The following is a 15499-nucleotide window of genomic DNA, read 5'->3' on the forward strand; positions in this document are numbered from 1 at the left end:
CAAACATGTTAAAGCAAGTTGCAAGTGAAAATCTATGTCTCTGACTGAGTTTGCATTACTGCTTATTTTGACCTCTGCTGGCTGAGAACAGCTCATTTTCAACGTTCAATTCAGAATGTGATAAAACCAGATCCAGCCACTAAAATGCGTCATTCTTTTTGTTTTACACAACATTTCATGCACTGTTAAACTTGTTAAAGCAAGTTGCAAGTGAAAATCTATGTCTATGACTGAGTTTGCATTACTGCTTATTTTGACCTCTGCTGGCTCTGAAAAGCTCATTTTCAACTTTCAATTCAGAATGTGATAAAACCAGATCCAGCCACTAAAAAGCATTTTCTTTTTGTTTTATACAACATTTTATGCACTGTTAAACATGTTAAAGCAAGTTGCAAGTGAAAATCTATGTCTCTGACTGAGTTTGCATTACTGCTTATTTTGACCTCTGCTGGCTGAGAACAGCTCATTTTCAACGTTCAATTCAGAATGTGATAAAACCAGATTCAGCCACTAAAATGCATCATTCTTTTTGTTTTAGACAACATTTCATGCACTGTTAAACATGTTAAAGCAAGTTGCAAGTGAAAATCTATGTCTCTGACTGAGTTTGCATTACTGCTTATTTTGACCTCTGCTGGCTGAGAGCAGCTCAATTTTCAACGTTCAATACAGAATGTGATAAAACCAGATCCAGCTATCAAAATGCATCATTCTTTTTGTTTTAGACAACATTTCATGCACTGTTAAACATGTTAAAGCAAGTTGCAAGTGAAAATCTATGTCTATGACTGAGTTTGCATTACTGCTTATTTTGACGTCTGCTGGCTCTAAAAAGCTCATTTTCAACTTTCAATTCAGAATGTGATAAAACCAGATCAAGCCACTAAAAAGCATTTTCTTTTTGTTTTAGACAACATTTCATGCACTGTTAAATATGTTTAGGAAAGTTGCAGGTGAAATTCTATGTCTCTGACTGAGTTTGCATTACTGCTTATTTTGACCTCTGCTGGCTGAGAAAACCTCATTTTCAACGTTCAATTCAGAATGTGATAAAACCAGATCCAGACACTAAAATGCATCATTCTTTCTGTTTTACACAACAATTGATGCACTGTTTAAAATGTTAAAGCAAGTTGCAAGTGAAAATCTATGTCTCTGACTGAGTTTGCAGTACTGCTTATTTTGACCTCTGCTGGCTGAGAACAGCTCATTTTCAACGTTCAATTCAGAAAGTGATAAAATCAGATCCAGCCACTAAAATGCATCATTCTTTTTGTTTTAGACAACATTTCATGCACTGTTAAACATGTTAAAGCAAGTTGCAAGTGAAAATCTATGTCTCTGACTGAGTTTGCATTACTGCTTATTTTGACCTCTGCTGGCTGAGAACAGCTCATTTTCAACGTTCAATTCAGAATGTGATAAAACCAGATCCAGCCACTAAAATGCATCATTCTTTTTGTTTTACACAACATTTCATGCACTGTTAAACATGTTAAAGCAAGTTGCAAGTGAAAATCTATGTCTCTGACTGAGTTTGCATTACTGCTTATTTTGACCTCTGCTGGCTGTGAAAAGCTCATTTTCAACGTTCAATTCAGAATGTGATAAAACCAGATCCAGCCACTAAAAAGCATTTTCTTTTTGTTTTAGACAACATTTAATGCACTGTTAAATATGTTTAGGAGAGTTGCAAGTGAAAATCTATGTCTCTGACTGAGTTTGCATTACTGCTTATTTTGACCTCTGCTGGCTGAGTAAAGCTCATTTTTAACGTCCAATACAGAATGTGATAAAACCAGATCCAGCTACTAAAATGCATCGTTCTTTTTGTTTTAGACAACATTTCATGCACTGTTAAACATGTTTAAGCAAGTTGCAAGTGAAAATCTAAGTCTCTGACTGAGTTTGCATTACTGCTTATTTTGACGTCTGCTGGCTGAGAAAAGCTCATTTTCAACGTTCAATTTAGAGTGAGATAAAACCAGATCCAGCCACTAAAATGCATCATTCTTTTTGATTTAGACAACATTTCATGCACTGTTAAACATGTTAAAGCAAGTTGCAAGTGAAAATCTATGTCTCTGACTGAGTTTGCATTACTGCTTATTTTGACCTCTGCTGGCTGAGAACAGCTCATTTTCAACGTTGAATTCAGAAAGTAATAAAACCAGATCCAGCAATTAAAATGCATCATTCTTTTTGATTTAGACAACATTTCATGCACTGTTAAACATGTTAAAGCAAGTTGCAAGTGAAAATCTATGTCTATGACTGAGTTTGCATTACTGCTTATTTTGACCTCTGCTGGCTCTGAAAAGCTCATTTTCAACGTTCAATTCAGAATGTGATAAAACCAGATCCAGCCACTAAAAAACATTTTCTTTTTGTTTAAGACAACATTTCATGCACTCTTAATTATGTTTAAGAAAGTTGCAAGTGAAAATCTATGTCTCTGACTGAGTTTCCATTACTGCTTATTTTGACCTCTGCTGGCTGAGAACAGCTCATTTTCAACGTTCAATTCAGAATGTGATAAAACCAGATCCAGCCACTAAAATTCATCATTCTTTTTGTTTTAGACAACATTTCATGCACTGTTAAACATGTTAAAGCAAGTTGCAAGTGAAAATCTATGTCTATGACTGAGTTTGCATTACTGCTTATTTTGACCTCTGCTGGCTGAGAACAGCTCATTTTCAACGTTCAATTCAGAATGTGATAAAACCAGATCCAGCCACTAAAATGCGTCATTCTTTTTGTTTTACACAACATTTCATGCACTGTTAAACTTGTTAAAGCAAGTTGCAAGTGAAAATCTATGTCTATGACTGAGTTTGCATTACTGCTTATTTTGACCTCTGCTGGCTCTGAAAAGCTCATTTTCAACTTTCAATTCAGAATGTGATAAAACCAGATCCAGCCACTAAAAAGCATTTTCTTTTTGTTTTATACAACATTTTATGCACTGTTAAACATGTTAAAGCAAGTTGCAAGTGAAAATCTATGTCTCTGACTGAGTTTGCATTACTGCTTATTTTGACCTCTGCTGGCTGAGAACAGCTAATTTTCAACGTTCAATTCAGAATGTGATAAAACCAGATTCAGCCACTAAAATGCATCATTCTTTTTGTTTTAGACAACATTTCATGCACTGTTAAACTTGTTAAAGCAAGTTGCAAGTGAAAATCTATGTCTCTGACTGAGTTTGCATTACTGCTTATTTTGACCTCTGCTGGCTGAGAACAGCTCATTTTCAACGTTCAATTCAGAATGTGATAAAACCAGATCCAGCCACTAAAAAGCATTTTCTTTTTGTTTTAGACAACATTTCATGCACTCTTAATTATGTTTAAGAAAGTTGCAAGTGAAAATCTATCTCTCTGACTGAGTTTGCATTACTGCTTATTTTGACCTCTGCTGGCTGAGAACAGCTCATTTTCAACGTTCAATTCAGAAAGTGATAAAACCAGATCCAGCCACTAAAATGCATCATTCTTTTTGTTTTAGACAACATTTCATGCACTGTTAAACATGTTAAAGCAAGTTGCAAGTGAAAATCTATGTCTATGAATGAGTTTGCATTACTGCTTATTTTGACCTCTGCTGGCTCTGAAAAGCTCATTTTCAACGTTCAATTCAGAATGTGATAAAACCAGATCCAGCCACTAAAAAGCATTTTCTTTTTGTTTTAGACAACATTTCATGCACTGTTAAATATGTTTAGGAAAGTTGCAAGTGAAAATCTATGTCTCTGACTGAGTTTGCATTACTGCTTATTTTGACCTCTGCTGGCTGAGAACAGCTCATTTTCAACGTTCAATTCAGAAAGTGATAAAACCAGATCCAGCCACTAAAATTCATCATTCTTTTTGTTTTAGACAACATTTCATGCACTGTTAAACAGGTTAAAGCAAGTTGCAAGTGAAAATCTATGTCTATGACTGAGTTTGCATTACTGCTTATTTTGACCTCTGCTGGCTCTGAAAAGCTCATTTTCAACGTTCAATTCAGAATGTGATAAAACCAGATCCAGCCACTAAAAAGCATTTTCTTTTTGTTTTAGACAACATTTCATGCACTGTTAAATATGTTTAGGAAAGTTGCAAGTGAAATTCTATGTCTCTGACTGAGTTTGCATTACTGCTTATTTTGACCTCTGCTGGCTGAGAAAAGCTCATTTTCAACGTTCAATTCAGAATGTGATAAAACCAGATCCAGCCACTAAAATGCATCATTCTTTTTGTTTTAGACAACAATTCATGCACTGTTTAACATGTTAAAGCAAGTTGCAAGTGAAAATCTATGTCTATGACTGAGTTTGCATTACTGCTTATTTTGACGTCTGCTGGCTCTAAAAAGCTCATTTTCAACTTTCAATTCAGAATGTGATAAAACCAGATCAAGCCACTAAAAAGCATTTTCTTTTTGTTTTAGACAACATTTCATGCACTGTTAAATATGTTTAGGAAAGTTGCAGGTGAAATTCTATGTCTCTGACTGAGTTTGCATTACTGCTTATTTTGACCTCTGCTGGCTGAGAAAACCTCATTTTCAACGTTCAATTCAGAATGTGATAAAACCAGATCCAGACACTAAAATGCATCATTCTTTCTGTTTTACACAACAATTGATGCACTGTTTAAAATGTTAAAGCAAGTTGCAAGTGAAAATCTATGTCTCTGACTGAGTTTGCAGTACTGCTTATTTTGACCTCTGCTGGCTGAGAACAGCTCATTTTCAACGTTCAATTCAGAAAGTGATAAAATCAGATCCAGCCACTAAAATGCATCATTCTTTTTGTTTTAGACAACATTTCATGCACTGTTAAACATGTTAAAGCAAGTTGCAAGTGAAAATCTATGTCTCTGACTGAGTTTGCATTACTGCTTATTTTGACCTCTGCTGGCTGAGAACAGCTCATTTTCAACGTTCAATTCAGAATGTGATAAAACCAGATCCAGCCACTAAAATGCATCATTCTTTTTGTTTTACACAACATTTCATGCACTGTTAAACATGTTAAAGCAAGTTGCAAGTGAAAATCTATGTCTCTGACTGAGTTTGCATTACTGCTTATTTTGACCTCTGCTGGCTGTGAAAAGCTCATTTTCAACGTTCAATTCAGAATGTGATAAAACCAGATCCAGCCACTAAAAAGCATTTTCTTTTTGTTTTAGACAACATTTAATGCACTGTTAAATATGTTTAGGAGAGTTGCAAGTGAAAATCTATGTCTCTGACTGAGTTTGCATTACTGCTTATTTTGACGTCTGCTGGCTGAGAAAAGCTCATTTTCAACGTTCAATTTAGAGTGAGATAAAACCAGATCCAGCCACTAAAATGCATCATTCTTTTTGTTTTAGACAACATTTCATGCACTGTTAAACATGTTAAAGCAAGTTGCAAGTGAAAATCTATGTCTCTGACTGAGTTTGCATTACTGCTTATTTTGACCTCTGCTGGCTGAGAACAGCTCATTTTCAACGTTGAATTCAGAAAGTAATAAAACCAGATCCAGCAATTAAAATGCATCATTCTTTTTGATTTAGACAACATTTCATGCACTGTTAAACATGTTAAAGCAAGTTGCAAGTGAAAATCTATGTCTATGACTGAGTTTGCATTACTGCTTATTTTGACCTCTGCTGGCTCTGAAAAGCTCATTTTCAACGTTCAATTCAGAATGTGATAAAACCAGATCCAGCCACTAAAAAACATTTTCTTTTTGTTTAAGACAACATTTCATGCACTCTTAATTATGTTTAAGAAAGTTGCAAGTGAAAATCTATGTCTCTGACTGAGTTTCCATTACTGCTTATTTTGACCTCTGCTGGCTGAGAACAGCTCATTTTCAACGTTCAATTCAGAATGTGATAAAACCAGATCCAGCCACTAAAATTAATCATTCTTTTTGTTTTAGACAACATTTCATGCACTGTTAAACATGTTAAAGCAAGTTGCAAGTGAAAATCTATGTCTATGACTGAGTTTGCATTACTGCTTATTTTGACCTCTGCTGGCTGAGAAAAGCTCATTTTCAACGTTCAATTCAGAATGTGATAAAACCAGATCCAGCCACTAAAATGCGTCATTCTTTTTGTTTTACACAACATTTCATGCACTGTTAAACTTGTTAAAGCAAGTTGCAAGTGAAAATCTAAGTCTATGACTGAGTTTGCATTACTGCTTATTTTGACCTCTGCTGGCTCTGAAAAGCTCATTTTCAACTTTCAATTCAGAATGTGATAAAACCAGATCCAGCCACTAAAAAGCATTTTCTTTTTGTTTTATACAACATTTTATGCACTGTTAAACATGTTAAAGCAAGTTGCAAGTGAAAATCTATGTCTCTGACTGAGTTTGCATTACTGCTTATTTTGACCTCTGCTGGCTGAGAACAGCTCATTTTCAACGTTCAATTCAGAATGTGATAAAACCAGATTCAGCCACTAAAATGCATCATTCTTTTTGTTTTAGACAACATTTCATGCACTGTTAAACTTGTTAAAGCAAGTTGCAAGTGAAAATCTATGTCTCTGACTGAGTTTGCATTACTGCTTATTTTGACCTCTGCTGGCTGAGAACAGCTCATTTTCAACGTTCAATTCAGAATGTGATAAAACCAGATCCAGCCACTAAAAAGCATTTTCTTTTTGTTTTAGACAACATTTCATGCACTCTTAATTATGTTTAAGAAAGTTGCAAGTGAAAATCTATCTCTCTGACTGAGTTTGCATTACTGCTTATTTTGACCTCTGCTGGCTGAGAACAGCTCATTTTCAACGTTCAATTCAGAAAGTGATAAAACCAGATCCAGCCACTAAAATGCATCATTCTTTTTGTTTTAGACAACATTTCATGCACTGTTAAACATGTTAAAGCAAGTTGCAAGTGAAAATCTATGTCTATGAATGAGTTTGCATTACTGCTTATTTTGACCTCTGCTGGCTCTGAAAAGCTCATTTTCAACGTTCAATTCAGAATGTGATAAAACCAGATCCAGCCACTAAAAAGCATTTTCTTTTTGTTTTAGACAACATTTCATGCACTGTTAAATATGTTTAGGAAAGTTGCAAGTGAAAATCTATGTCTCTGACTGAGTTTGCATTACTGCTTATTTTGACCTCTGCTGGCTGAGAACAGCTCATTTTCAACGTTCAATTCAGAAAGTGATAAAACCAGATCCAGCCACTAAAATTCATCATTCTTTTTGTTTTAGACAACATTTCATGCACTGTTAAACAGGTTAAAGCAAGTTGCAAGTGAAAATCTATGTCTATGACTGAGTTTGCATTACTGCTTATTTTGACCTCTGCCTGCTCTGAAAAGCTCATTTTCAACGTTCAATTCAGAATGTGATAAAACCAGATCCAGCCACTAAAAAACATTTTCTTTTTGTTTTAGACAACATTTCATGCACTGTTAAATATGTTTAGGAAAGTTGCAAGTGAAAATCTATGTCTCTGACTGAGTTTGCATTAATGCTTATTTTGACCTCTGCTGGCTGAGTAAAGCTCATTTTCAACGTCCAATACAGAATGTGATAAAACCAGATCCAGCTACTAAAATGCATCATTCTTTTTGTTTTAAACAACAATTCATGCACTGTTAAACATGTTAAAGCAAGTTGCAAGTGAAAATCTATGTCTCTGACTGAGTTTGCATTACTGCTTATTTTGACCTCTGCTGGCTGAGAAAAGCTCATTTTCAACGTTCAATTCAGAATGTGATAAAACCAGATCCAGCCACTAAAATGCATCATTCTTTTCATTTTAGACAACAATTCATGCACTGTTAAACATGTTAAAGCAAGTTGCAAGTGAAAATCTATGTCTCTGACTGAGTTTGCATTACTGCTTATTTTGACCTCTGCTGGCTGAGAACAGCTCATTTTCAACGTTCAATTCAGAATGTGATAAAACCAGATCCAGCCACTAAAATGCATCATTCTTTTTGTTTTAGACAACATTTCATGCACTGTCAAACATGTTAAAGCAAGTTGCAAGTGAAAATCTATGTCTCTGACTGAGTTTGCATTACTGCTTATTTTGACCTCTGCTGGCTGAGAACAGCTCATTTTCAACGTTCAATTCAGAATGTGATAAAACCAGATCCAGCCACTAAAATGCGTCATTCTTTTTGTTTTACACAACATTTCATGCACTGTTAAACTTGTTAAAGCAAGTTGCAAGTGAAAATCTATGTCTATGACTGAGTTTGCATTACTGCTTATTTTGACCTCTGCTGGCTCTGAAAAGCTCATTTTCAACTTTCAATTCAGAATGTGATAAAACCAGATCCAGCCACTAAAAAGCATTTTCTTTTTGTTTTATACAACATTTTATGCACTGTTAAACATGTTAAAGCAAGTTGCAAGTGAAAATCTATGTCTCTGACTGAGTTTGCATTACTGCTTATTTTGACCTCTGCTGGCTGAGAACAGCTCATTTTCAACGTTCAATTCAGAATGTGATAAAACCAGATTCAGCCACTAAAATGCATCATTCTTTTTGTTTTAGACAACATTTCATGCACTGTTAAACATGTTAAAGCAAGTTGCAAGTGAAAATCTATGTCTCTGACTGAGTTTGCATTACTGCTTATTTTGACCTCTGCTGGCTGAGAGCAGCTCAATTTTCAACGTTCAATACAGAATGTGATAAAACCAGATCCAGCTATCAAAATGCATCATTCTTTTTGTTTTAGACAACATTTCATGCACTGTTAAACATGTTAAAGCAAGTTGCAAGTGAAAATCTATGTCTATGACTGAGTTTGCATTACTGCTTATTTTGACGTCTGCTGGCTCTAAAAAGCTCATTTTCAACTTTCAATTCAGAATGTGATAAAACCAGATCAAGCCACTAAAAAGCATTTTCTTTTTGTTTTAGACAACATTTCATGCACTGTTAAATATGTTTAGGAAAGTTGCAGGTGAAATTCTATGTCTCTGACTGAGTTTGCATTACTGCTTATTTTGACCTCTGCTGGCTGAGAAAACCTCATTTTCAACGTTCAATTCAGAATGTGATAAAACCAGATCCAGACACTAAAATGCATCATTCTTTCTGTTTTACACAACAATTGATGCACTGTTTAAAATGTTAAAGCAAGTTGCAAGTGAAAATCTATGTCTCTGACTGAGTTTGCAGTACTGCTTATTTTGACCTCTGCTGGCTGAGAACAGCTCATTTTCAACGTTCAATTCAGAAAGTGATAAAATCAGATCCAGCCACTAAAATGCATCATTCTTTTTGTTTTAGACAACATTTCATGCACTGTTAAACATGTTAAAGCAAGTTGCAAGTGAAAATCTATGTCTCTGACTGAGTTTGCATTACTGCTTATTTTGACCTCTGCTGGCTGAGAACAGCTCATTTTCAACGTTCAATTCAGAATGTGATAAAACCAGATCCAGCCACTAAAATGCATCATTCTTTTTGTTTTACACAACATTTCATGCACTGTTAAACATGTTAAAGCAAGTTGCAAGTGAAAATCTATGTCTCTGACTGAGTTTGCATTACTGCTTATTTTGACCTCTGCTGGCTGTGAAAAGCTCATTTTCAACGTTCAATTCAGAATGTGATAAAACCAGATCCAGCCACTAAAAAGCATTTTCTTTTTGTTTTAGACAACATTTAATGCACTGTTAAATATGTTTAGGAGAGTTGCAAGTGAAAATCTATGTCTCTGACTGAGTTTGCATTACTGCTTATTTTGACCTCTGCTGGCTGAGTAAAGCTCATTTTTAACGTCCAATACAGAATGTGATAAAACCAGATCCAGCTACTAAAATGCATCGTTCTTTTTGTTTTAGACAACATTTCATGCACTGTTAAACATGTTTAAGCAAGTTGCAAGTGAAAATCTAAGTCTCTGACTGAGTTTGCATTACTGCTTATTTTGACGTCTGCTGGCTGAGAAAAGCTCATTTTCAACGTTCAATTTAGAGTGAGATAAAACCAGATCCAGCCACTAAAATGCATCATTCTTTTTGATTTAGACAACATTTCATGCACTGTTAAACATGTTAAAGCAAGTTGCAAGTGAAAATCTATGTCTCTGACTGAGTTTGCATTACTGCTTATTTTGACCTCTGCTGGCTGAGAACAGCTCATTTTCAACGTTGAATTCAGAAAGTAATAAAACCAGATCCAGCAATTAAAATGCATCATTCTTTTTGATTTAGACAACATTTCATGCACTGTTAAACATGTTAAAGCAAGTTGCAAGTGAAAATCTATGTCTATGACTGAGTTTGCATTACTGCTTATTTTGACCTCTGCTGGCTCTGAAAAGCTCATTTTCAACGTTCAATTCAGAATGTGATAAAACCAGATCCAGCCACTAAAAAACATTTTCTTTTTGTTTAAGACAACATTTCATGCACTCTTAATTATGTTTAAGAAAGTTGCAAGTGAAAATCTATGTCTCTGACTGAGTTTCCATTACTGCTTATTTTGACCTCTGCTGGCTGAGAACAGCTCATTTTCAACGTTCAATTCAGAATGTGATAAAACCAGATCCAGCCACTAAAATTCATCATTCTTTTTGTTTTAGACAACATTTCATGCACTGTTAAACATGTTAAAGCAAGTTGCAAGTGAAAATCTATGTCTATGACTGAGTTTGCATTACTGCTTATTTTGACCTCTGCTGGCTGAGAACAGCTCATTTTCAACGTTCAATTCAGAATGTGATAAAACCAGATCCAGCCACTAAAATGCGTCATTCTTTTTGTTTTACACAACATTTCATGCACTGTTAAACTTGTTAAAGCAAGTTGCAAGTGAAAATCTATGTCTATGACTGAGTTTGCATTACTGCTTATTTTGACCTCTGCTGGCTCTGAAAAGCTCATTTTCAACTTTCAATTCAGAATGTGATAAAACCAGATCCAGCCACTAAAAAGCATTTTCTTTTTGTTTTATACAACATTTTATGCACTGTTAAACATGTTAAAGCAAGTTGCAAGTGAAAATCTATGTCTCTGACTGAGTTTGCATTACTGCTTATTTTGACCTCTGCTGGCTGAGAACAGCTAATTTTCAACGTTCAATTCAGAATGTGATAAAACCAGATTCAGCCACTAAAATGCATCATTCTTTTTGTTTTAGACAACATTTCATGCACTGTTAAACTTGTTAAAGCAAGTTGCAAGTGAAAATCTATGTCTCTGACTGAGTTTGCATTACTGCTTATTTTGACCTCTGCTGGCTGAGAACAGCTCATTTTCAACGTTCAATTCAGAATGTGATAAAACCAGATCCAGCCACTAAAAAGCATTTTCTTTTTGTTTTAGACAACATTTCATGCACTCTTAATTATGTTTAAGAAAGTTGCAAGTGAAAATCTATCTCTCTGACTGAGTTTGCATTACTGCTTATTTTGACCTCTGCTGGCTGAGAACAGCTCATTTTCAACGTTCAATTCAGAAAGTGATAAAACCAGATCCAGCCACTAAAATGCATCATTCTTTTTGTTTTAGACAACATTTCATGCACTGTTAAACATGTTAAAGCAAGTTGCAAGTGAAAATCTATGTCTATGAATGAGTTTGCATTACTGCTTATTTTGACCTCTGCTGGCTCTGAAAAGCTCATTTTCAACGTTCAATTCAGAATGTGATAAAACCAGATCCAGCCACTAAAAAGCATTTTCTTTTTGTTTTAGACAACATTTCATGCACTGTTAAATATGTTTAGGAAAGTTGCAAGTGAAAATCTATGTCTCTGACTGAGTTTGCATTACTGCTTATTTTGACCTCTGCTGGCTGAGAACAGCTCATTTTCAACGTTCAATTCAGAAAGTGATAAAACCAGATCCAGCCACTAAAATTCATCATTCTTTTTGTTTTAGACAACATTTCATGCACTGTTAAACAGGTTAAAGCAAGTTGCAAGTGAAAATCTATGTCTATGACTGAGTTTGCATTACTGCTTATTTTGACCTCTGCTGGCTCTGAAAAGCTCATTTTCAACGTTCAATTCAGAATGTGATAAAACCAGATCCAGCCACTAAAAAACATTTTCTTTTTGTTTTAGACAACATTTCATGCACTGTTAAATATGTTTAGGAAAGTTGCAAGTGAAAATCTATGTCTCTGACTGAGTTTGCATTAATGCTTATTTTGACCTCTGCTGGCTGAGTAAAGCTCATTTTCAACGTCCAATACAGAATGTGATAAAACCAGATCCAGCTACTAAAATGCATCATTCTTTTTGTTTTAAACAACAATTCATGCACTGTTAAACATGTTAAAGCAAGTTGCAAGTGAAAATCTATGTCTCTGACTGAGTTTGCATTACTGCTTATTTTGACCTCTGCTGGCTGAGAAAAGCTCATTTTCAACGTTCAATTCAGAATGTGATAAAACCAGATCCAGCCACTAAAATGCATCATTCTTTTCATTTTAGACGACATTTCATGCACTGTTAAATATGTTTAGGAAAGTTGCAAGTGAAAATCTATGTCTCTGACTGAGTTTGCATTAATGCTTATTTTGACCTCTGCTGGCTGAGTAAAGCTCATTTTCAACGTCCAATACAGAATGTGATAAAACCAGATCCAGCTACTAAAATGCATCATTCTTTTTGTTTTAAACAACAATTCATGCACTGTTAAACATGTTAAAGCAAGTTGCAAGTGAAAATCTATGTCTCTGACTGAGTTTGCATTACTGCTTATTTTGACCTCTGCTGGCTGAGAAAAGCTCATTTTCAACGTTCAATTCAGAATGTGATAAAACCAGATCCAGCCACTAAAATGCATCATTCTTTTCATTTTAGACAACAATTCATGCACTGTTAAACATGTTAAAGCAAGTTGCAAGTGAAAATCTATGTCTCTGACTGAGTTTGCATTACTGCTTATTTTGACCTCTGCTGGCTGAGAACAGCTCATTTTCAACGTTCAATTCAGAATGTGATAAAACCAGATCCAGCCACTAAAATGCATCATTCTTTTTGTTTTAGACAACATTTCATGCACTGTTAAACATGTTAAAGCAAGTTGCAAGTGAAAATCTATGTCTCTGACTGAGTTTGCATTACTGCTTATTTTGACCTCTGCTGGCTGAGAACAGCTCATTTTCAACGTTCAATTCAGAATGTGATAAAACCAGATTCAGCCACTAAAATGCATCATTCTTTTTGTTTTAGACAACATTTCATGCACTGTTAAACTTGTTAAAGCAAGTTGCAAGTGAAAATCTATGTCTCTGACTGAGTTTGCATTACTGCTTATTTTGACCTCTGCTGGCTGAGAACAGCTCATTTTCAACGTTCAATTCAGAATGTGATAAAACCAGATCCAGCCACTAAAAAGCATTTTCTTTTTGTTTTAGACAACATTTCATGCACTCTTAATTATTTAAGAAAGTTGCAAGTGAAAATCTATGTCTCTGACTGAGTTTGCATTACTGCTTATTTTGACCTCTGCTGGCTGAGAACAGCTCATTTTCAACGTTCAATTCAGAAAGTGATAAAACCAGATCCAGCCACTAAAATGCATCATTCTTTTTGTTTTAGACAACAATTCATGCACTGTTAAACATGTTAAAGCAAGTTGCAAGTGAAAATCTATGTCTATGAATGAGTTTGCATTACTGCTTATTTTGACCTCTGCTGGCTCTGAAAAGCTCATTTTCAACGTTCAATTCAGAATGTGATAAAACCAGATCCAGCCACTAAAAAGCATTTTCTTTTTGTTTTAGACAACATTTCATGCACTGTTAAATATGTTTAGGAAAGTTGCAAGTGAAAATCTATGTCTCTGACTGAGTTTGCATTACTGCTTATTTTGACCTCTGCTGGCTGAGAACAGCTCATTTTCAACGTTCAATTCAGAAAGTGATAAAACCAGATCCAGCCACTAAAATTCATCATTCTTTTTGTTTTAGACAACATTTCATGCACTGTTAAACATGTTAAAGCAAGTTGCAAGTGAAAATCTATGTCTATGACTGAGTTTGCATTACTGCTTATTTTGACCTCTGCTGGCTCTGAAAAGCTCATTTTCAACGTTCAATTCAGAATGTGATAAAACCAGATCCAGCCACTAAAAAACATTTTCTTTTTGTTTTAGACAACATTTCATGCACTGTTAAACATGTTAAAGCAAGTTGCAAGTGAAAATCTATGTCTCTGACTGAGTTTGCATTACTGCTTATTTTGACCTCTGCTGGCTGTGAAAAGCTCATTTTCAACGTTCAATTCAGAATGTGATAAAACCAGATCCAGCCACTAAAAAGCATTTTCTTTTTGTTTTATACAACATTTAATGCACTGTTAAATATGTTTAGGAGAGTTGCAAGTGAAAATCTATGTCTCTGACTGAGTTTGCATTACTGCTTATTTTGACCTCTGCTGGCTGAGTAAAGCTCATTTTTAACGTCCAATACAGAATGTGATAAAACCAGATCCAGCTACTAAAATGCATCGTTCTTTTTGTTTTAGACAACATTTCATGCACTGTTAAACATGTTTAAGCAAGTTGCAAGTGAAAATCTATGTCTCTGACTGAGTTTGCATTACTGCTTATTTTGACGTCTGCTGGCTGAGAAAAGCTCATTTTCAACGTTCAATTTAGAGTGAGATAAAACCAGATCCAGCCACTAAAATGCATCATTCTTTTTGATTTAGACAACATTTCATGCACTGTTAAACATGTTAAAGCAAGTTGCAAGTGAAAATCTATGTCTCTGACTGAGTTTGCATTACTGCTTATTTTGACCTCTGCTGGCTGAGAACAGCTCATTTTCAACGTTGAATTCAGAAAGTGATAAAACCAGATCCAGCAATTAAAATGCATCATTCTTTTTGATTTAGACAACATTTCATGCACTGTTAAACATGTTAAAGCAAGTTGCAAGTGAAAATCTATGTCTATGACTGAGTTTGCATTACTGCTTATTTTGACCTCTGCTGGCTCTGAAAAGCTCATTTTCAACGTCCAATACAGAAAGTGTTAAAAACAGATCCAGCCACTGAATAGCATTTTCTTTTTAACTTTAGACAACATTTCATGCACTGTTAAACATGTTAAAGCAAGTTGCAAGTGAAAATCTGTGTGTCTGACTGAGTTTGCATTACTGCTTATTTTGACCTCTCTGCTGGCTGAGAAAAGCTCGTTTTCAACGTCCAATACAGAAAGTGATAAAAACAGATCCAGCCACTGAATAGCATTTTCTTTTTAACTTTAGACAACATTTCATGCACTGTTAATATGTTAAAGCAAGTTGCAAGTGAAAATCTGTGTCTAATTGAGTATGTATTACTGCTTATTTTGACCTCTGCTGGCTGAGAAAAGCTCATTTTCACTGTCCAATACAGAAAGTGATAAAAACAGATCCAGCCACTGAATAGCATTTTCTTTTTAACTTTAGACAACATTTCATGCACTGTTAAACATGTTAAATCAAGTTGCAAGTGAAAATCTGTGTGTCTGACTGAGTTTGCATTACTGCTTATTTTGACCTCTGCTGGCTGAGAAA

Source organism: Danio rerio, chromosome 19 (assembly GCF_052040795.2).
Source record: "Danio rerio strain M-AB ecotype USA chromosome 19, GRCz13ab, whole genome shotgun sequence".
Lineage (NCBI taxonomy): Eukaryota > Metazoa > Chordata > Actinopteri > Cypriniformes > Danionidae > Danio > Danio rerio.